This window comes from Emydura macquarii, unplaced genomic scaffold (genome assembly GCF_026122565.2).
Source record: "Emydura macquarii macquarii isolate MOO-44397 ecotype Brisbane River unplaced genomic scaffold, CSIRO-AGI_Emac_v2 contig_3390, whole genome shotgun sequence".
Classification (NCBI taxonomy): Eukaryota; Metazoa; Chordata; order Testudines; family Chelidae; genus Emydura; species Emydura macquarii.
The window spans coordinates 2150475-2172276 of record NW_027133527.1 but is presented as its reverse complement, the minus strand read 5'-3'; the positions used below and the strand labels follow the sequence as shown (position 1 = coordinate 2172276).

Sequence of the window (21802 nt, the reverse complement as noted above, 5' to 3'; positions counted from 1 at the left end):
TTTGTTCTGGTCAGTGACAAGGGGGCATATGTTACTTCGGTGCGTACACAGGCGCCTGAAGCACCATTCTGAACATCCTAAAGAGAGAGCGCCAGCCCTTTCTGGTTTGGTTCAACTGTCTTTTGTTCCTCCAGCAGCACTGACCCTCAGGGTGAGTTATGATGTATGACACTAATGTGGATAGTTTATTTGTTAGCTTGGCCACTTGCCAGCCATTCTCTTCCACTTGCAAAAGGGATAACTCCTCAGCATTTTTGTCCTAGTAATTCCTCTCTTCTAATTTCCTGGTGTGTAGCTCTTTTGCACCTACTTCACGGTACATGCTCGTTGGCTCTAAAAGCTTGCTACAGTAGATGAAGGCATTATGGTTTTTGTCCTTCATCTCATAAGTCTCTGAACTGGTGATCCCAATAAAGCATTTTGAGATGCATTTTCATTGGAGCTGGTCCAAATATTTTCTTTAAAACTTGTAGAAAAGTTTTAAACTTTTTCTAAAAAGCCTTTTCGCAAAAATTAATGTTCAGAGTTTTGGGGTTTTTTTTTTAATTGAATAAAACAACTGAAAAACCAAATGTTCTTTAGTGTTTGAAATCAACTATTTTCTAGTTTTTGTTTCTTCAGTTTGGGGTTTTTTCCTTCCTCTCTTTCCCACTGAAAGAAAGTGAAAAGAAAAATTGAAAAATTCTGAATTTTGGGGGGGAATGTAAATAAAAAGCTCACAAAACGTATTTATCATTTGCCCATAAGCTCTAGCTGTGATCGTCTAACAATACTAAGTATTGATCCCTGGAATCTACCATGGTACTTTTTTTCCCCCTCCCTTATTTGTACCAACTTTTTGTGCATATGCACAGTAGTCATGTGCTTGGACTGATGCATCAGAAAGAATTGTTGACGTTCGCCATTCATTAATTGATTGCCATATCTGTTATTAACTCATTTGGAACCCCATGGTGAGCAAACTACATTTTATAATGTGGTATTGCTTTGCTACTTGATGGTCAATACAACAGATCACATTTTTTTTTAAAGTCGAGTAGCCCACTAATCAGAGGTAGTCTTTCCCATTTAGTTCCCACTGACACCAACCTCGGATTAAGAGCAATCAGGAATCTCACTGTGGGTTCAGTGGTTCTTTTTGCATTCTCTGTCCTGTGTTTATTGCAGCTTCCCATTTGGATACATTATCTGGTCACAGTAGGACATCTCAGACTCTGTTCTTACACTTCTCCATAAACAAGTAGGCACTGGGGATTATGCTTAGTGTTTTCAGTTTCCTGTTTCACCTCTTCTGGCAGAGCAGAACAGCGTCCCCTGGAAGGCCCATATCAGACAGGAAAGTGATACTGCACCTGATTAAAGCTCACAGAAGATGCAGCATGGGGAAGGGAGGGGGAAAATCAGCTTCTTTTCCTTTTCTTTTAAAATAAAAATCAATGGAAAAGATTCCAAAGATGGGAAATCATGTTGGGGAGACGGAGAGCATCCCCAAACACAAGGGGCTCTCTTGAGTTCTCCTGATGTAGGCACGCCCAAATGGATTAACCTCGGCAACAACTTGGTGGCTATGGTGTTTGCATAAGAAAATAATAATTAATGCTTCAAACAGTGCCTTCAATCCAAGGATCTCAAAGCCTCACAATGGTGAGTAGGTATCATCATCCTTGGTTTGCAGAGGGGGAAACTGAGGCGCGGCGCTGTTAACTGTCACAGAGTGACAAAGTCACAGAGTGAGTCAGCAGGAAACGAACCCTGGCATCCTGAGGCTGTACCATTGTACCATGCTGCCTGTGCTTTGAGATTTCAGCAGATGATTGACAATCTGGCTGAATTTCCCCTCATTTCCCCTCCGGGAATCCAGCTCAGCACCTCACAAAGCCCTGTCTTTGATCTCTCTCTCTCTCTCTAGATTGAGTTTCTTGCTCTGCTACCAGATGGGCCCGTTTTCTCTCTGCCGTTGCTTAGTACCCCTCCTCTACCCCAGCCTCCTACTATAGCCAGTCAATTGCGGAGGGAAGAAGGTCAGATCAGGGCTGCCAGATTTCCCTCCGCATCCCACAGAACCCTTCTCCGTTGTGACATGAAGGGCTTGCGTCAGCTCCACTGTGGCTGGAAACAGCAGGGCTGACAATGACATTTGCTGCCGACTGCCTGACATTGAACTCAGCCAGTCAGAACATCGGGTGTCTTGCTGGCAGGCGCAACGGCTCAGCTTCAACACCGCCGGCGCAGGGACAGGGGAGGGAGGGAAATGAAAAAGCAGAAGCGGCAGCCAGACAGCTGCCTCCTCCTCCTCCTCCTTTTGTGCAGAAATGTGTTTTTGTTTGTCAGTCAAACAGATTGTTTCCCCCCTTCTTCGCAGGCCAATTGTTTCTGCTGCCGCAAGATAAGGGATTGAACAGGGCTATATTTTGATGGTTCTGAATCTGGGACCTCGGAATTGGAGGGTAGACACTGAGGGGGAGGAGATTTGTGTTCAAATTGTCCTTCTCACCCCCATCCCCCCTTCTCCTGCCTGGAAGCTGCTTCTGCCTCCCAGCTCTCCTGCTATTTAATCTGTGTCTCTGGTGCAGCTTCGTCCTCTATCCACCAGCTGCTGAGAAGAGTCCTTCTGTCACCTCGCAGGTCTCTCCACAGCTCCTCCCATCCCTCACTGAAAATTAACAGCAGAGTGTAGCTGGGCCCATTGCAGACGCACATCAAAGGGTGAGACCGGGAGTGGGGGGGGTTGTCCCCCCACAAAGATTTTGCACAGGAAGCTCCTAGGAAGGTCAAAGTCCTCCATGGGCTTGGACAGTAAATGGAGAGGGGGAAAGAAACTAGTTGGCAGGACGAAGACCTTCATCCCAAACAGATCGGGATTACCCAAAGGCCATCCTAGGACACCGAAATAGTCTGCTGACGTCCAACTTCAGCTGCAGGGAGTGTATTCTGCAATAACCCATCTTGGCTGCTTCCCCAAAAAATAACATTGGCCATTTTTAGGCTGATTACACTGAGTTTCTGGGACGGTGGAGAGACGAGAAGCTGGGGCTGAGACCCACTCAACTCTGTATTATTAGTATAAGTCAATTATTTACGTTCTGGGGGCACTCAAAAGACCCAGTCGTGACCAGGGCTCGTGCTGGACTCCAAACAGACACAGATAGAGAGTCCCTGCCCTGGAGGCCTTACATCTAAGATATCAGATTGCACTGGGACTTGTGAGGGATCAGTCACTGATGCAAAGGCCCAGAGCGAGAGTCCCTTTGCACCTGTATAGTGGTCACATCTTGTTTAATTATCCAGCGTTCACGAGCAGAGGGAGGGCTTTGCCTCCCATCCTCTGGGGATCACAGCCTGGAAGGGGCCAGCGCAGTTCATATCCAGCTCATAAGCCTTTCAGAGCTCAGGCTTGAGGAGTGAGATTCACTCAATTAATTTTGCTTTGGCAAAAAGTCCATTTTTATTGCTATTTCATGCCTTCAGTATAGATTTTCTCTGCTCGTCTCAAAGGGATAATAAAACCCGACTCGTTCTTTTTATAAAAGTCTCGCACTCTCTCACTCTCACCGGGCTGGCGTGTTCCCCATCCATACATGTAAATGGGAAAGCAAAGAGTTGTCATCTAAAGACAAAAATGACTCAGAGAGCCAATCTGTGTGCAAAGCCCATCAGACTCTGGCTCTCAGACTAGGACACCCAAACTTGGGGATATCAAGGGTTGCCCTGGCAACATCAAACTGGCCTAGCCTGGAGCTACCCATCCAGTTTATTAGGGTGGTGTGGCCTGGGGAACAAGTCCTAGCAGGCCACGCTCCATCTTGCTTCAACGCCAGTAAGATCAAGATGGCCCAGGGCAGTGCCCCGGGGCTGCACTCCCACGTTACACTCGGCTCGTTGTCCACACTCGGGCTGCCTCAGCTGTAAAAAGCTCCAGCCTCAGTGTGCTGGGCCTGATTCCACTCTGCCTTACCCCTCGGCCCCTATTGATCACTGCTGTGCAGCACTGACACAAATGGGTCACAGAGCGGGTGCAAGGGTTTCCCTGGGGGAAGATCCCTAATGCATGCGCCCCCTATGCCAGGAACAGAGCTGATTCCAGGATCAGGGAGTGTTGCAGTGTGGGCTGTAGGAGAGGACAGGACGCAGGATGGCACAGGTGTTCCTGCCCCCCAGTTATTCCATCCCTCTGCAAAGCCCTATTGGGACCACTACAGCAGGGGTGCAAAGGACATCCCTCAGAGCATGCATCTATGGGCGTAACCCTGCAGCAGGACCTACTTCAAAACAACGGGCCAGATTCTCCTGTCACTTACGCTGGCCTAAATTAGGAGCAACTCCAATGGAGTTAATGGGACAACACCTGTACAAAACCAGGTAAGGCCCTGTCTCCAGAAGGCTGTTTTGCACACATGTAGCTTTATCAGTGTAGCTGCATCAATGCAAACCTTTAGCAAAGATATGCTGTGCCAGGTGTAAAATGGGGCTTCTCTCTGTACAGGCCAGGCAAAAGCGACAGGCAAATCAACCCCAGCTGGTGAGGATCTGACAGTTTACAGGAGATTATTGATGTGAAAGTTTGAGAGGAATCTTTTTTTCCCCCCACCCCCCCCACAATAACCTGCACTCCCCACACCTCCTTTTCCAAACCAGCCTGTCAGCTTTTCTGGTAACAGACTGGGTTGCTGTTTCCCTTTGCTGTGTGAATGCAAAGCCTCCGTTCATATGCTAGGCATGCAGCACCCGTGAGAGGAAACCCACAGATGGCTCTGTCCTTGCAGGTGCAGCTACAACTGACAAAAGTTTGAAAGGTGGCCTGTGCTGGAATGGAAGAAAATGATAAGAGCGAGGAAACACACGAGACTAAAACCCTGGTTAACTGAAACGCTCAGGGTCCGGAGGTTCGTTACCAGCATGTTGCCGAGGACTCAGTTTCACATCGCTTCCAGGAGTTCACGTAAGTGAAGCTACGGCCTGGTTCCACCGGTTAAATGAACCCTCCAGTATTCCAAAGTTTCTGGTGTTTCCACTGACCATTGAATAACTAGGATTCACAGCTCACCCTCCTTTGTTTTTAGCAGCCAAGCACTAGGTGGTTACAAAGACGTAATTTTACTAGGGATGGTTCTGAATGTAAAGCCTAGCTCTAAATAGGTCTATTTTGGGGAAGGTTGAGTGGGGATCCAAACTTCGTGCTGAGCCTTATATGGAGTTGAACCAAAATCCATATCTGAAGATCCCCAGATATGGAGCTAACGTTTGCAGCTCAGAAGGAGGTTTAATGCAGGAGAAAAGATTGGTTTTGCAGGGCTCTCAGTGAAGTAACGTGTGAGGTCCCATCCACAAGGATAAGTCTCTAGACTGCCTTCTTCCAGCCCATGGCTTCCCACACTTGGCCTCTGGCACCAGTTCGTGGAAGAAATCAAATTGGACTCAATTACTCAATCTAGAGAGTAGCAGGGGGACTCAGAGTCAATGGGTGGTGGGGACTTTTGGGGGAGGCAAATCATTTGTCTGAGTGAAAGGTGTGTGAGACAGCAGGGCCCCTTGAAATACACATTTAGGAGCAGTTGCCCTGCCTAGGTGTAGCCAGAAATTATTTCATGACAGTTGTAGATTCTGAAGCGGAGCACTGTGCGGATTTCCAACTATACTGGGAGATAACACATCTTTTGGGTGAGACACTGGTCCCAAGCCTGGGTGGTCTCTTCATGAGACAAGGATGGTATCCACATTATTCTTGTAACTAAATTCCCAATTTAGATAGAGTCTACTTCTCTAAATTTCCCCTGTAGCTTCCAGTGGGTGTGGCATTCTTCTTCACTTCCTGTTCTAAACAACTCATGTCCCACCCCAGAGGAAGCTGCATTTCAGTGGTGGCTGAAGTGATCCCAATGCAACGCCTCCTGGACAAAAATGCAGTAGACAAACATTAAGTCATTGTCTTATATCTACACTGCTGCTATTTTTAAAGCCTTGTCTTAATGTAGTGGGGAACCTGGGTCATTCTTATGTCAGTGGGAGATTCAGGGGGGTAGGAAGGAGAGAGACCTATCATAAAACAAGTTCTTTTCTCCATTTTTGCTGGCTGCCTAAGAACCTTTTGTAACCCACCCCTCAACTAGTTCAAGCTGCATTTTCATCAGCCATTGGTGCAATGGCTGAGTGCTTAAGGCACTTAACTACAATCGTGAAGGTTTGCATTTGAGTCTCCCTCGATCTCACACTGAAAGGTCACCTCCAGTTCAGCCAGCTGCAAAATGGGTACCCGAACCATCAGGTTAAGGCAGCCCAAGGCAGTCAGATGTGATGCGGGGCAGGTTACTCCATCGGGTACCCCTGGCTGTGAAACTGACGTTGCTTAACCACATCAACCCCATGAGCCAATGGGTCAGGGGAGCTCTGACTTTGATTGGTATAAAGTAGGGAAGTCCCGGGGATAGGACCAGGGAGTTAAAACCTCTGGATTTTAGACCTGCCTCTGCAACCGACTCATGGTGAGACCCTGGGCAGAACCGCTCCTATCCGTCAGCTTTCCCCATCTGTAAAATGGGGAAAGTGGCGTTTTTATCCCCATTTGCAAAGCATTTTTAGCAACAACAAATAAGAATGAAAATCCTTCCTGTTACGGTGTCCCTTGGCGCGGATCAGTGTGTGACCCAAGAGCCACAGAGCTGAACTCGACTCACAGACCATCCCCTCCATCACAACAGCAAGGACATCTCACGTTCCAGCACCACAATTGTTCTGTTCAGACGTTATTTGCGGGAGGAGGGGGCCGCAAACCTGTCTCCCTGGGGGTGGGCAGGATCCCGCTCCTCACAATGTGCTGTCAGGGAGGCACTTTTCCAGGTCGCTCTAAAGACCCAGACATGCAGCAGGAGGCAGGTGTCCAGCTCTGAAGAGTTTTTACAGCTGGCCGTAGGCTCTGCCCTGAGAGAGGCCCTGCACGTTTGGGGGGGGGTGGAGGCAATGTGATCATACACCATGACTGTGAGCCCAGCCCGCCCTTTCCCCCCCAGCACAGGTCTCTAGCAGACTCCCCTCGCTGCAGAATCCTCCCCCCGGCTTTTAGGCTGAGTAAATCTGAGAAGAGGCCAACTTGGAGGGGCTGGTTGCTCGGCTGCTCGGCAGCTCGGAGCAGCCACAAAGGGGGCGGGCGAGGCCAGCGCCGCGTTTGCCAAGGAGGGCTTGATCTCGCCTTACGGGGCGGCCTGGCGTTCCTGTCAAGGCAGCAGGGAGCAAACCAAACACCCCCCCAGCGGCTCCCCGGCTCTGACGTCAATGAAAGGCTCCGACAGGTCCCCCGACGTCAGCCGGGATGTATTGCAAACAGATGGAAAGCCCTTGACAAAGTCTAGTCCTCGCGGAAGGGGAAATAACACGCAGCGTCTCCTCCAGGCTGACCCCTAGGCCGCCCGGTGCAGGGGCGGGGAGGGCAGCGAGGGGCCGCTGGCTGGCTGGCTGGCTGGGGGACATGCCAACCCGGGCTCGCACCGGCCTTCGAACGCCGGAGCCTTGCACCTTCTCGGAACGTGCCGAAGTTACGGCCGGAGCTGGGGAACCCCCCGCAGCAGGAGGGGAAGAGCGGAGCCGCGGCGGGGCTGGTCCCGGTCCCGCTCCCGGCGGGGAGCCTGGACGCGCCGGTTCCTCTCCCCAGCCGGGCCCCGGGAGCCGTGCAGGGCCAGAGGCCGGGCGGGGTGGGCGGGTTAGGCTCGGACAAGCAGCGCTGGAAGGGGGGCTCCTGGAAAGTTGGTAGCAGGCCCCCCGGCCCCGCAGCTGGGTGGGGGGGGATCAGGGCCGGCCCGGAGCGCAGCGCACACACACCCCCGCGCGCCCCGGGGCTGGGCCGGGCTGGGCTGCGGCCGGCGGGCGGGGACGTACGCTCCGGTTGCAGCCCAGGGCTCTCGCCTGGCCGCAGGGATCGGCCTCCAGAGCCGGCTAAGGCTGCCGCAGCAGCGGTGCACCGCCGCCGCCTCCTCCGCCAGCCCGGCCCGGAGTCAGAGCCAGGGCACGCTCGGGGCCTCGACTCCCCGGGGAGCGGCCGCCGCAGCCCCCCGCTCCCCCGCCGGGCCGGGCCGGGCCAAGCGCCGCCGCTCTTACCTCGCTCCGCCGCCGCTCAAGCGGGGCAACCGGGCCAGGGACGCGGGGCGCGGAAGCTCCTCTCGTGCCCATCCATGGGAGCCGTCCCGTCCCCCTTCCGGCGGCCGACTTCCCTTCCTCCCGCAGCGGGCCGGGCCGGGCCGGGCCGGGCAGGGCAGGGCGCGGCGAGTCCCCGCGGGCAGCTCCAGGGACCGCGGCCCAGCGCCGCTGCCGCCGCTCCGCCTTCCCCAGCCGAGCGCGCTCCGGCGCGGGTGTCAATGGAAGCGACGCGCTCACAGCCCCTTCGCACAGGAAGGGCGAGCGGGCGAGGAGGGGGGGAGAAGAAAGTTAGAGGCATGGCTGGCTGCTGTCGGAAGTGCACGCTCATGTTTCCCTCCGGGGACAGCCGGGTCAGGTGCGCTCGGTGCCCGGGCCGACAGCCCCATCTGCCGGCCAGCCGGCTCGCCGCGGCCCGCCTGGGCCCTGCCCTGCAGGTGAAACCTCCCCGCAGCCAGCCCCGGCCGTGCCCGGCCCGCTGGGGCTACCCCCCACCCTCCCGGGGGGCCCTGCACGCCGCCTCCGGCTTGCCGGACCCCTGGGGGACAAGCGCAGGCATCTGGGCGCAGCAGAGCCAAAGCGATGGTTGGGGGCAGCGCGCTGAGGGGAGCTTTTCCCAGCCCTTGGGGAAGCCGCCTTTCCCCGGGCAGTGCGGCTCTTTTTAGTGAGACTTTCAGGGTCCAGCCTGCGGGGAAGGAAGGAGAGGATGCATGTGGATCCGAAAGCTCCTGTGTGGTAAATGAACCGCCCCTCAGATGGGAAGGGAAGGGAAGGGGCATCTTCACTGGCACGGTAGGAAGACCAGGTCAATACAGAGCAGGCTTCTGTAGGGAGCGGCTGGGCTGCCATGGCCAGGTTAGCTGGAGTTGGAGACGTCAACTCCTAACTGAGGGGCAAGACAAAATGGGACCTGTCTAGGTGGGCCTGTCAACTTGACAGCTGTGCATCTTTGCATGGAGCCCGCTTGCAGGAAAGGGAAGGGAAGCAGGGCAGAGGAAGCATATTAAGTGAAGAAAACTGGCTGTAGCCAGCCCCACGGCTAATGCTTATTTTGTATTTTCCTTTCCATGGGCTACTTTGTTAGCGACAAAAGCACTTTGTTTAGTGTCTGCAGCTCGTTAACCATCTGCATGCCAGAGAGGGTGTAGCAGTGTTCACTGAAGGGACCTTATTTCTTTACGTTAAGCCACATTGATGTTAGGCCTGTAGTAAATCGCTGTTCTTTATTAGGACTTCTCCGTTAACACCCAATGTTTGCATTAACCCTCATGGAAATTCCAGGCGGCCTTCGCAGACTGCTTCCTCTGTAGGCTTGGCCAAAGCCGGCTGTCGGCAAGGGAAACCCTGGCTCTCAGCTGCAGAGATTGTGTTTCTGTTTGGAGAGCACAGCACCCTGGCCCCAGTCGTGACAGGCCTTTTGGTGCTACGAACATCAAGGTTGGCTGATAATCATAACCGAGCCACTGAAAGGGGCTCCAAAAGGAGTTAGTCATTTGGGTGCGCAACCTGCCCCCTCCCCCAGCTAGGCTGCTATTTTGGGGGCTTTTACAATCACATTTTCCCATCTAAACAAATATTTTTCTTTCCCACATTTTTACTTAAGCCCCGAACAAAATTAGGGAAAGTGCCAATTCTTAGAGTGCTGTGAAATGTGTAGAGGAAACGAAGTGAAACACAGAGGCTGTTTTTCCTCCACTCTCTTCGCCTCAGCCATTGTAGCTCTGGCTATTAGCAATAATGGGGGAAACCATTTGTAGACAAATATATGATTTTAAAGTTGATTTCCCTTTAATCAGAAAGCCAGCCATCATCTAATCCTCCCTGCCTGCCAACTCAAGTCATATTGAGCAAGTGTTCTAGGGATCCTGCAGGCCGAGGCAGTTGGCATGGATGTCCTGGCTGACTCACCTGCGCTTTCTGGTGTTAGCCTGACAGGGGGGAAGTTCTGTTTCTTTGGTTTGAGTTTTAACAGATCTTAGCAGCTGTGTGCATTTCGGGTTCAACACGTCCCTTTTGAAACCAGTCAGACATGCAGATGGAGGCCAATAGCAGGAAATACCTGCAGCTCTGCTGCTTCCCATTGCTAAAACCAAACAACAGAGAAAGTGCTAATGGGGGCATCTGCCGTACAAAACGTACACAGCAGAGTAGGAATCCCAGGCAGAACGGGTCTCCAAACGGGCAACACAAGCCATTGTTTCTTCAACTCTTGGGTTGCTAATTCAGGTAAGCCTATCAATTACAATTAAAACTGGTCTAATCCAAGGCTTTTAATAGGAACCTAGCACTTGCTATACATAGATCCATCTAGTATAGTATCCTGTCTAGGACAGTGGCCCAGAACCCAGTTATGGGATAACCTGCCCCCAAGGAAATTTTCCTGCCAGCCCCTGATAGTTAGAACTTGGCTTATGTCTAGGGGCTTATCTCAAAGCTCTAGTTTATACTTCTGATGTTTACTGTTATAACTCTGGATAGTCTTGTTATCCACACACAGGTCCAATCCTTTTTTGAATCCTGCTTAGCTCTTGGCCTTAGTGATATCATGTGGCAGTGAGTTCCACCAGCTAGTTGTGGGTTGCATGTAAAAGTATTTCTTTGATCAGTGTAAAATTTGCCATCTCTCAATTTCCTCAAACATCCCCTTGCATATATACCTTACATTTATATCACACCTGTAAGCCTCAAAGATCCAAGAGTTTTTTTTTTGTTTTTTTTTTTTAAAGCACCATGCATGTGATCTTGCAAACCATGTTTCACTCCAGTAGTCCTGTAGAAGTCAATGTGCTTGCTTGTGTGAATAAGTACTCCTCCTGTGAGAAAGGCTTTCCAAACTTTTCCCTGTGTATATTCCAGAAACAACAAAAATCATATATATAAACAATCGAGGTTGCCAAGTGCTAACAATGTACTTCCCTATCACATCATCCGTAAGAGCAAGGAAATTAAAATCTAAGGACATTGTGGATCTTAAATTGCCCACATAATAGTAGTGCCTATCTTCTCCTAGTTCTGTGTTTTTACAGTGCCTAGCACAATAGGGCCCTGATCCAGAATGGGAACCCTGGACCCTGCCACAGTGCAACATATATAAGAATAATAAACCATACCACATTATTCTGATCAAGTACAAAGGAATGCATATTTCATCACAGCACAACAACCTGAACTCTGACCCAGGATTTGCTTTTTCTTCCCATTATGAATCTCTTCTATCTTGATCTCTGTATCTAACTATTTTCCTCCAAGGGATACTGTTGAATGGGAGATATAAGTTAACATATTCTTGCCCCCTTTGGCCTCAGCATTTAGCCAATTTTGCGGGCCTCGTGTTTTTCTGTTAAGAGGAAACATTGATGATATGAGTAATTATAAATGGACAGCAGATGTTTTGCTGACATAACTGCCGTTTCTTTAGAACAATGTTGAATATGTACAATATAATTTGTGGTAAAATTGTGGATATGTTCTAAATGGACTTGTATTTGAAGCTGATCAGTATGTGTCATTAATATGTACATACAACATTTTGTATTTTGAGATGTCTGAAGAAGGAATAATTTTTATTTTGGGTCAGAGATAAGGTTGTTGTATGTATATGCAATTCTTTGTTCTAAACCAGAATAACGTGTTTCTATTTATCATTTAAGCAATGTCGGATTCATGGTGTCCTTAACTATTCCTTTCCTTGCTTTTAAGTGTTTCGACTTTTATAAATGGAGCAAGAGTAAATACATTTCTGTTGCTTAGCGACCCTAACTGGTTCTTTAAACAAAGTTTTTTGGTTTTGGAATTTCCCAGGCTTGTTATTTTTAAACCTCTTTCATTTTTTATTTTGTGTGGACAAAGATGACGATACCGTTTAAAAATGTTAACTCAATGGAATGGCGGGATCAGATGGTTAAATTAAAGAAGTGAGCAGAACTGTCCGAGCTAATAAGGGCTGCCAACTTAACTCTATAATCCCGCCGCAGCTTTGAAATTGGAATGAAATGACTATCAATTACAATGCCCTGTGCACAAGCAACTCACCACCCCAGTAGCTTTGCTTTGGTCACTGAAAGACCTAGTTTTTAATAGGGGCCATCATCAAATATATTCTGTATTCTTCTTTTTCCCGACTGCTTCAGAGACAGAGCCTGGTTTAATCTTCCAGCACTAGCAATTTCTAAGACATTTTCCTACTTGTGCTCTTGAAAAGAGCCTCTTACACCAACCAGTAGCGAAGTCTACCTCTGGCTCAAATGTTGTGACCTTGTTAGCAGACAGAGGGGTCCAATGCTAGGGTCGGTCTTCACCGCAGAGTTAGCCTGGGCACTTACTCAGGTGTTGCCCCTCACCCACCTCCTTTCCACACACAAAACCTTCTCACCCGACTTCAGTGGTGCTTTCATCCCAGGCGGCTGGCCCCGCTGGAGCTAACTAGAGCTTGGGGGATGCTTTTGCTCCCACTGGTAACCCACCCACTTTGCATTGTGGATGCAGTCTAAATCACTAGCATGCTGATAGTTCTCCAGTGCCTTTCCACAATTCCTTGTGTATACCAAGCAAGACAGACAAGTTCACCTATAATTTCCTGGGAAAGAATCCTAGATCAGCTCAGCTCAGCTTTTTGCAGCACAGAGAGCCATCGGACATGCACCCTGACATCCTAGTACCACACGGGGGAGCACAGCCCCAGTGAGGACACAGGAACTCAGGTTGGGATTTGCTGTGGGGCGGCTCACCCTGGTGCTGATCAGCCTGGCTAACTCTGCAGTGAAGACATCCCCTCACGCTTTGCAAAGACTTGGCCGAGGAGCTCAGGGCAGTGTCTTGGGCCGTTGCTGTCGTTTTTTGGCGAGGCGTTCCCAGCAGGACCCGTGGCAGGGCTGGACCCTGACAAGCAGAAGAACCGTAGCTAACCTTTCCGCCCCCGCCTCCCTCCCTCATGATTGCTGTGGCCACTTGTGGGAAGAGAGTTGCTTCCAGATAGAGGTCCCTTGCTGGTTTTGTTCAGGGTGTGAAGGATGGACGCATCCCTCGCAAAGAGGCGTCACCGACTTGAGGGCTGGGGGAAGGAGGGGAGACAATCTCATAGAAATGAGAGAAACAGCAGATCTAGTAGACCCTCTAGGACAAACAGCCATCGAGCAACTTGCAACAATTTCATGCAGAGAGCAGGAGTTTAATGCACAACGGGTGCGTGCGTCACATGTATTGTGTCATGGAGACACTACATCAAAGTCCTGGAGTCCCTCCTTCCCCTTTGATCCATGTCCCAGGGCCAGCTTTGCAAATCACAAGGCCTCCATGCCCTAGCAGGGTCACAAGCCGCCAGAGGGATTGGGTTGGGCCTGTGAGCTCCCTCCTTCTCCTGCAAGGAGGGGGACTGAACAATAAAATAAGTCAAGGCTGAGGGGGGGCAAGCCATCACTTGTGCTTTTGGTGGCCCCTGCTATGTAGCCAAGTGGATTTTCCCAGGTTTGGGAGGTTAAGCTCAGAGGGGAGGGAGACAGGAATCTGAAGAGATTATAGCGGGTGAGGGCCCCAACTGAGCCGACATGCATTTGAGTCTTAATAGATTTCAGAGGCTCCAATATGTTTTTAGCTGAAAGCTGCTCCGAGCTCTCCCCCGCAAAGGCAGGTCAGTGCAGGAAGTGCCGTGCGTGGAGAGAGGCTGCAGGCACCAGATTTGTTTGACTTTCTTGTTATTTTGCTTAAGAAAAAACAAACCCAAAACCGCCACACCAAGAAAGGAAAGAGCTTTAATAAGCCCAGAAGATGTCACCATAGTAACAGAAATCAGAGCCACTCCAAGGATTCTGCCGCCTGGGAAGGAGATAAAATGTTTTGTATCGATCGCTGTCGGGAAAGTCACTGTTGATAAGCCATCCGAGGCGAAATGGGAGCAGACACAGGAAAACGGGAGCTCTTCAAATGAGTCTCCAGATGCTCCCACAATCTCCCCCGCTTTGCAGTTTGGGGTCAGAGGGAATCAATTGCTCCTTTGTAGCGAGAAGATTTCCAGTTCTCCAGCTTTGCTGTGTGTGTCCCTGGGTGGGTATTTGCAAGAGTGTGTTTGTGAGAGTGTTTGTGTCTCTCTGGGGGTGAGTTTGAGAGGAGATTTGTGTGTGTGTGGGAGGGAGTGAATGTTGATGTTTTATGGGTGTCTATGGGAGAACGTGTGTGCACAGCTGTAATTAATATGCAGTAGAAAGCTCTAGATACATTCTTACCTTTCTTCTGCTTAGTAGCTTTTCAAAGTGGAAAAACTGGCTAAAATATCTGTTTTAGGACTGTCCTAAATAACGAGGTTGCAGGTGACTTTTCACCCAGGCTTTCCCCTCTGTTGTTATCAGGCATGTCACTGCATCATGGGAGGAGAGAAAGAACGTGGCTGTGTCCACACTGAGGACATTTCCAAAATGACTCCACCCAGACCTCCTTTTACCACAGTTTCAAAATGGGGGCAAGAATTAATCCCGCAGCGGGAGCCTCACCTATACAACGTCTCCCACGGGTGCTAGCAGCTGAATTGGTGCTAGCATCGGTAGGGAATTTTTGTTTGGTAAATTTCCCCTTCGTGGGCAAAGCGTGCATGCCCGAGGCCTCTCTCTTATCCACGTCCCCCTCTCCCAGGTGTGTGGTGGGGTTCAATCCAGCTTTATCTATATCACAAAGCCCATCCTCACCACTAGTGCTAACTTCCCCTCTCCTTGCCGAGTGTCTCAGCAGAGAAGCCAAGGATGAAACGGGCCATCGAGACTGATGTTACCTCTGGGCTTTACAGCTGATGGGTTCGGGTTAGATTTCAGGCACGTGAGTGGAGCAGACATTGCTTGTGCAGCCTTTGTGTCTGGTAATAGATCCAAGATGTTGGTCTGCAGGCCTGCCATCTTTCTGTTTCTCTTGGCTGTAAGCTCCTCATTTGCTATCTATCCAATATGCCCCATCCCTGTCACTTGAGCCCTGGGAAAACAGCTGGGCTGTTGTGTAGCTGTCTTAAATACTAATATTGGACTGTCTCCTTCCTGTGGTGATGCCTAGGCAGCACGCTAGCTGCCTGGTGGCTATTTTGCACTGCTCTGCTCAGCAGTGGAAGCTGACCTGCGTGCCCTTTGAAGAAATGGAAAATCCGATTATCTGCTCATTCTTTTCACAGTGAGACACCGCAGAGCATTCACCAGGAGTGGCGTGTGGTCTGCAGCTCAAAGCCCCGCACCGGCTGGGCTCCCACTGGGGTGTGAAGGTCCCCGGGTCAGCACAGAAGGGTGGCAGCTTCTGAGCTTTGCTATCCACATTTATGTAGCTGGAGTGGGAGCTCTGGGCATGGGTGGGAAGATGGGGGCACAGACTAGGAAAGAGCAGCTGAACCTGGGAATAGGGGGCAGTCAACTGGTCTTTAACATCACAGCACAGAGTTTGTAAGTGTCTGGGCCTCCTGCATTCCTGATCATCACCCTTCATCAGACCTACGGGGACACAAGAGAGCGTGCGTATGTGTGTGTGGTTGGGTCATTTCTTTAACCCTTCGAGCACCACAGCTGAGCATGAAGACATCAGTAGGGCAAGGAAGGAGTTCACCAACCTTACATTCTCTGGCACCTCTGCTGTTGGCAATTGGCAGCAATAAAGCAGACAGCGAATTCAGGTCTTCGTGGAATGAAGGCACGTTCATGCTGACAATGAAAGCCGCACTGGCAACGGGGAGGCGTTGGAGGAGTGCACCCCTAAGCGTGATTTGCAGCCCTTGAGAGCTAGTCAGATGCCACAGAGGGCACTTGCTAGGATTGTGTTAACGATGCAGGCACAGGCCTCCTGGCCTGGCCTGTGCTAAAACGCTGGCTCACAGAAGCTAAGGCAGTTTGGCTTGATCTTATACCAGGTGTTTTTCTCTGGTTGGCAGTGACAGTGAAAAAGCCCTGGTCAGTGTTACTTTTGCTTATCGTCAGCTTCACTTCATGTCAGTGCCTGGAACTCAGGCACTAACACCATGGTCTGCAGATCTGCTTCCATCACAACAGTAATGTGTGTCCTACGGATGGTCTTGTTGGTGAGACACTGGTCTCGGACCCAGGAGTTCTAGGTTAGATTCCCAGCTCTGCCCCAGCCTCCCTGCGCGACTTTGGGAAACTCCCTTAATTTCTCTGTACCTCAATTAACATTTGTGAAATGGGGATGATAACCCTTCCTTTCTCACACATTTGTTTGTCTTGTCTATTTAGATTGTAAACTGTTCGGGGCAAGGACTCTCTTGCCATGTGTGTGTATGTGTGATCTTAGCTGGAGCCTTTAAGTGTTCCTAGATACCCATCTTCAAGCAGTGATATTTGCTGTTAGTTGTAGGCTAGTCTCGGCCTCACTTAGCAACACTAGAGGTTTTTTTGATCAACTAGATCAACGATTAAAAGGCCAGGTGTCCAATTGCTCCCTGAGTGGCGGATTCATGCTTTTCTGTGCCAGGTGTTTCTTTGGTGCAAATACAACAGCGATCAGATTACAGACCATCCCAAAACTGGAGCGGTAGCAAAAGCCCAAGGGGCTGAACCAAACTGCCAAATCAGAGCAGTGAGGGCTGCCAGCGGCAAGGGAGGATACGAGCTAGAGTTGCATTAATCCTTGTTTCACTAGTTTTAAGAACAAGTCCTGTACTCAGGAAAGGGACTGAAAAGCACAGGCGGACAACAAGGCGTTCCTAGAGCCCTGTGTTTTTTGCATATGTGAAATAACATGAAATTAAACCAAAAACAACATATAAAGCTAAAAACTGCAGCAGGCGCTGTCCTATGGGGCTGAGCTCGGCAACCCCTTCTGGGCGTTGTGACCAGGGTCACAGCACCATTCACTCAACTTTGGCTCTGCCATCCCTCTGTCATTGTCGCTCTGCAACACCCCCAATCCCTGGGGCTCCCATCCTGGGGGCAGAACCCTCCCCACCCCCTGAGGTCTCCCACCTTTCAATAGCAGGACCTGACTTATTCCTCCCATAAGAAAAGTGAAATAACACAAAATTCCTCCAAAAATAAAGCAAACACTTATAAAAAGAAAAAGAATTTGACAGGGCTCTAGGGGTTTCCAACCAGCTGTATTGATTGCTTTAAAGCACGTTTCATTCCCAGCAGAGTACGTGTGATCCTGTTTTGAATAGCTGCACAAGCCACTGGGATGGAGTCTCATGTTGGTGTCCCAAGTAGGTGGGGCTTAGCAAGTGGGTGGAGCCTGGCCATGAACCCTGAGTCCAGCCTTTGCAGTCTGAACTCTAACAGGACTTTTTTATGTAACTATTCGCAGTAATTGCTGCAGGGAAGATGGGGGCTTTCTTGAGACAGGAGGTGCCTAGATACTGTGGTGATGGGCAGGGCTGGATAAAAGGAGTGTCTGTAATGGCGTGTCTCTGTATAATCACTGTGATATTGTCACCCAGTTGCTCCAGCTCTGGTGAAAGTTAGTCTAGTTCACAAGCTGTTAGGGTGCGGAGCAGATACCTGGGGCTTTGCAGTGTAAGGCTGGACAGCCTTAAAGGGTCAATGACACAGAATATTCTACCAGCAGCTTGCGCAATTTTTCTGCCCCTCCTTTTCCTAACCTTATTGGTGACCAAAATATTCCTGTGTAAGCAGAAACCTCTCTGGGATGATAATCCCCTTCTTTCTACCTGACCCACTCGTTATAAACATTCAGTGTTTAGAACAGCATAAGGGGTTCTATGGGGGTTTCTTCTGAGGTCTCAAACACAGGTTTTCACATCAGACACCTGAATCGGGGTAGGAGGAGTTGGTTGTGAATGAGAACACATCTGTTCCAGGCAAAAACTTTCTGGAATCAGCAACGCTGGGAAAAGCAGAGGGGAAGAGAATACAAGAGAGAGAGGGAGGAAACGAAGGGTTCCAGGATTCTGGGGACAATATATTTGCGGGTTGGTGGATCCAGGCAGCTGTGTGCACATCCCAGTTTAATCTAACCTATTTTTAATGGTGACTACTGAAGGATCAACAAAGGTCCCGTTCTGATGTACGCAAGGAGGCCTGAAAGATTTTTGAATTTAACTGCTAGGCTTTATTCATTAGAAATTCAGGTCTGGTCAACCCAGAAGATCTGTGGACAACTGGAGAACTAACACGTGGTCCACAGCAGCTGTGCAGTGTATCCCAGATACTCAGTTTGTTTCGTCTAACCACAGCATAGCTGGGTTGTCCTGCCGGCTCCCCGGAGCTGAAGTGGGTTGCTGACCATCTTACACGAATGTAACTTACCCTTCCTGGGGTCTAAACTCACTGGCCCAAACTGAATTGAGCCTTAAGTCTTTATACAATTTACCACTCAGCTACTGATAAATAAAAAAGTAGACTCTGGGCTTTCTGTTGTCATTTACAACTATAACGCCCAAATCTAGTGACACCTACCCAGTTTGCCATTGGTGACTGAAAACGTGGTAGTTATTAGATGATTCAAGATTTTGTGCAGCATGGCACTTGTGACAGGATTTCCTACCATGTGAACACCCAGCCATTGGGAAGTAGTAGTGTTCATGTGGTCTGTCAATGTTTAGTGCTATCAGTTTTGGGGTTTTTTTGGACTCCCCAACTTCAGATAAACTTAGTTTCCTTGTCAGGCTGTCAGTACATCATTTGAACTTGGAACTTTGGTTAATTTCAGTGCCATGGCAGAGTTAGAACCTTGGCGTGTTTTAGGGACGGGGGGCGGAGTTAGAACCTTGCATGTTTCAGGGATGGGGGTGGAGTTAAAACCTTGGCATATTTCAGGGGCAGAGGGGGCGGAGTTAGAACCTTGGTGCGTTTCAAGGGCAGGGGGTGGAGTTAGAATCTTCGTGTGTTTCGGGGGCAGTGTGAACCATGGCTTGATAAGGATTTTTCATGACATTGGGGAGTGCAACAGACTATTATGCTGCCAACAGAGCTCAACTTTTGTTAGCTGTAAGCAGAATTGCCAGACATGTTTATTTTAGAAGTGGACAAAGCTTTGTGGGAGGAGTGGGATTGGACTGGTTCTTGTATTTAAATGAAACCATAACCCCCCTCTGAGGCCAAAACCTTGAGAGAGTAGCATTCAGGGAGATGGGTCAGATGTTGCCCCAGCTGGTTTATGTATATATGGCTATATCCCCATCTGTACTGAATTACCAGTCTTTTGAATTGATTTATTTGTATCCTTATTGCCTCATTCTCGCTTTCCTTTAGTTTTCCAATTCTTCCTTCTGGTCTGCTGTGTTAATCACCTGAGATGAGAGAAGCTGTCTGTTGTCATGGCGACTCCATCTCTGCTCTGTGCTTCCTGGTAAGTCACCTGTGGATTTTTGCTTTGTGCCCAGTCCTCTCGGAGGCTGAAGTTCCAGGAAGTTTTTTTCTGGTAGAAAAGTTCTGTTGTTTATCTACATCTTTTTTCCCAGCCATGGGCAAAAGCCCCAGAGAGCCATTTAAACAGGTCCAGTCAAGAAAGCCAAGAGGCCATTGGCATAGCGTGTTAGCCTGCGCTTTCTGATGGGGCGCCGTGGGTTAATGGCATTATTACTCTCATTTTATTTTAAAATGTGGATTTTGGACCCAGGAAAGTGAGGGGTTATATCTGGAGCCAGGAAAGGTGCAGACAGACACTGCAAGAGCCCCCTGCAGCTCTGCCGATTCTCCTCAATGCCATCCTGCAATCCCCACCGTCCCACAGAACCCTAAGCCCCAACCTGCAGTCCTCCTGCTATTCCAGTCCTGCATTCTCCCCACAGCTGACCCATAGCCCCGTTATTCCAGTCCTGGGCTTTTTGTGAGCATTTTGCTCTGTCATGTGGGCAAACATCCACTTGAAATTAGACTGAGACTGATAGATCTGCCTAAAGCGCCCATCACCGTGGTATCTGAGCTGTTACCACCTGAGCGAGGATCTCTTCCTGGATGAAACACTAGATCCTGAGTCCATTGTAGCACCTTTAGCAAATTAATTTATAGTAGGAATGGCAGAATTCAGAGTTGGCTCCACAAGCTAAATATGAGTCAACAGTGTAACACTATTGCAAAAAAAGCAAACATCATTCTGGGGTGTATGAGCAGGAGTGTTGTACGTAAGACACCAGCAGGAATTCTTCCGCTCTGCTCCACACTGATTAGGCCTCAGCTGGAGTATTGTGTCCAGTTCTGGGTGCCTCGTTTCAGGAAAGATGTGGACAAACTGGAAAAAAATTCCAAAGAAGAGCAACAAAAATTATTAAGGGTCTAGAAAACATGACCTATGAAGGAAGATAGAAAAAACTGGGTTTGTTTAATCTGGAGAAGTGAAGACTGAGGGGAGCGGGCATGATAATAGCTTTCAAGTACGTAAAAGATAGTTACAAGGAGGAGGGAGAAAAATTGTTCTTTTTAACCACTGAGGATAGAACAAGAAGCAATGGGCTTAAATTGCAGGGATGATCTAGATAATGCTTGGTCCTGCCTTGAGTGCTGGGGACTGGACTAGGAGACCGCTCGAGGTCCCTTCCAGTCCTACGACTCTAGGATTCGGAACATCCCCAAGTTTGCTATGGACCTGGCCTAAGGACTCAGTCCACGCTGTGGAGGAGGCACGGCTGCAAGATTGTTCTGGAGTCTGTGGAGGGCACAAATCATATTTAGTAAGAAAGAAAGATTGCGATTGTAACAAGGCGCTGTGGCCTTCCTCGGAGCCTGGGCCCGAGGAAGGGTCATGACGCCCCTGGCTGGACCATGCCACCAGCCTACAGTGTTCCAGAGCTAAGCAAGTGCATCTCCATCCAAGTTCACCCTGGCAGTTAATGAGCCTTAATGAGCAGGCCACACTAATTGGTAAGTGATCCCAGAGCCCCTGTGCATGAGGAGAGGGGACGCTTAGGAGCTGGGGGGGGGGAGGGGGGGGGCAGAGGGTGCAAGGAACAGCCGCGGTTCTGCAGCAGGCTCTTGGGGAGTGGATGAGACAGACTGTGTCAGTGAACCCCCGGTGGAATGGGAGTGCCATGATCAGCTCAGCACCCAGCTAAGATCAAGTGCTGGGGTCAGCTGCGGGGGCAGAGATGAATTTCGTTTAATCCTTTCACCAGCAGCTGGGTGGGCGTGAATGCTAGAAGGGAAGGAGCCTTGTCTGCACGGACTCCTTGGGTTTCCTTTTCCACCCCAGCTGAGCTCTGTGCACCACAGGAATAAGGGTGGAAGGCAGGGAAACGTTGCTTTATGGCCCCCCTCCCATTTGCACCTCCCCGTATTCTGGGAGCCTACCTGACCCCTGCTGTAAATCAGAGCGAGTCTGGGGCTGTTGACATGGCCACAACTCCCTCCCGGGGCTGTGATGTGATCAGAGAATAGCCAGGCACAGCAGCTTTCTGGCCACACGCCCTACACCAGGGAATGCAACTGCACCAGCGGGGAAAGGCCTTACACTGGTGTATTGTCCTGTAGGCCGACCTACTGCCCTTTGAGCCACCAGAGCAGCATCAAGAGGCTGTAGGGCCATGAAGAATCGGGCCCGGTAGCCTCCACCCTGCTTTCTAGCTCAGCTCTGGGCTGCTGCTCTGATATGTTAAAAAGAAAGAACGGAAAAAAAAGACCACAAAACATGCAGAAGAGTGTAGATGGTGTGATTGCTGCAACCGGCCTTCTTTCCTGACTCCACTGCGCCTGCAAGATCTGGATCAAACCCTGTCCTGCAGCCCAAGCTGGTCATCACCTCCCTACTGCACCTGCTG

The 21802-nt window shown here is 49.9% G+C and overlaps 1 protein-coding gene across 1 annotated transcript in view; it reads right to left on the bottom strand.

Moving 5' to 3' along the window:
* The window catches only part of RAI1 (retinoic acid induced 1), a 126368-nt gene extending 117982 nt beyond the window's left edge, over positions 1-8386 (bottom strand). The window contains exon 1 of the mRNA XM_067534205.1: positions 8086-8386. The gene's annotated coding sequence lies outside the window, so the exon portion shown is untranslated. The remainder of the gene's footprint in view (positions 1-8085) is intronic.
* Positions 8387-21802: the final 13416 nt, after the last annotated feature.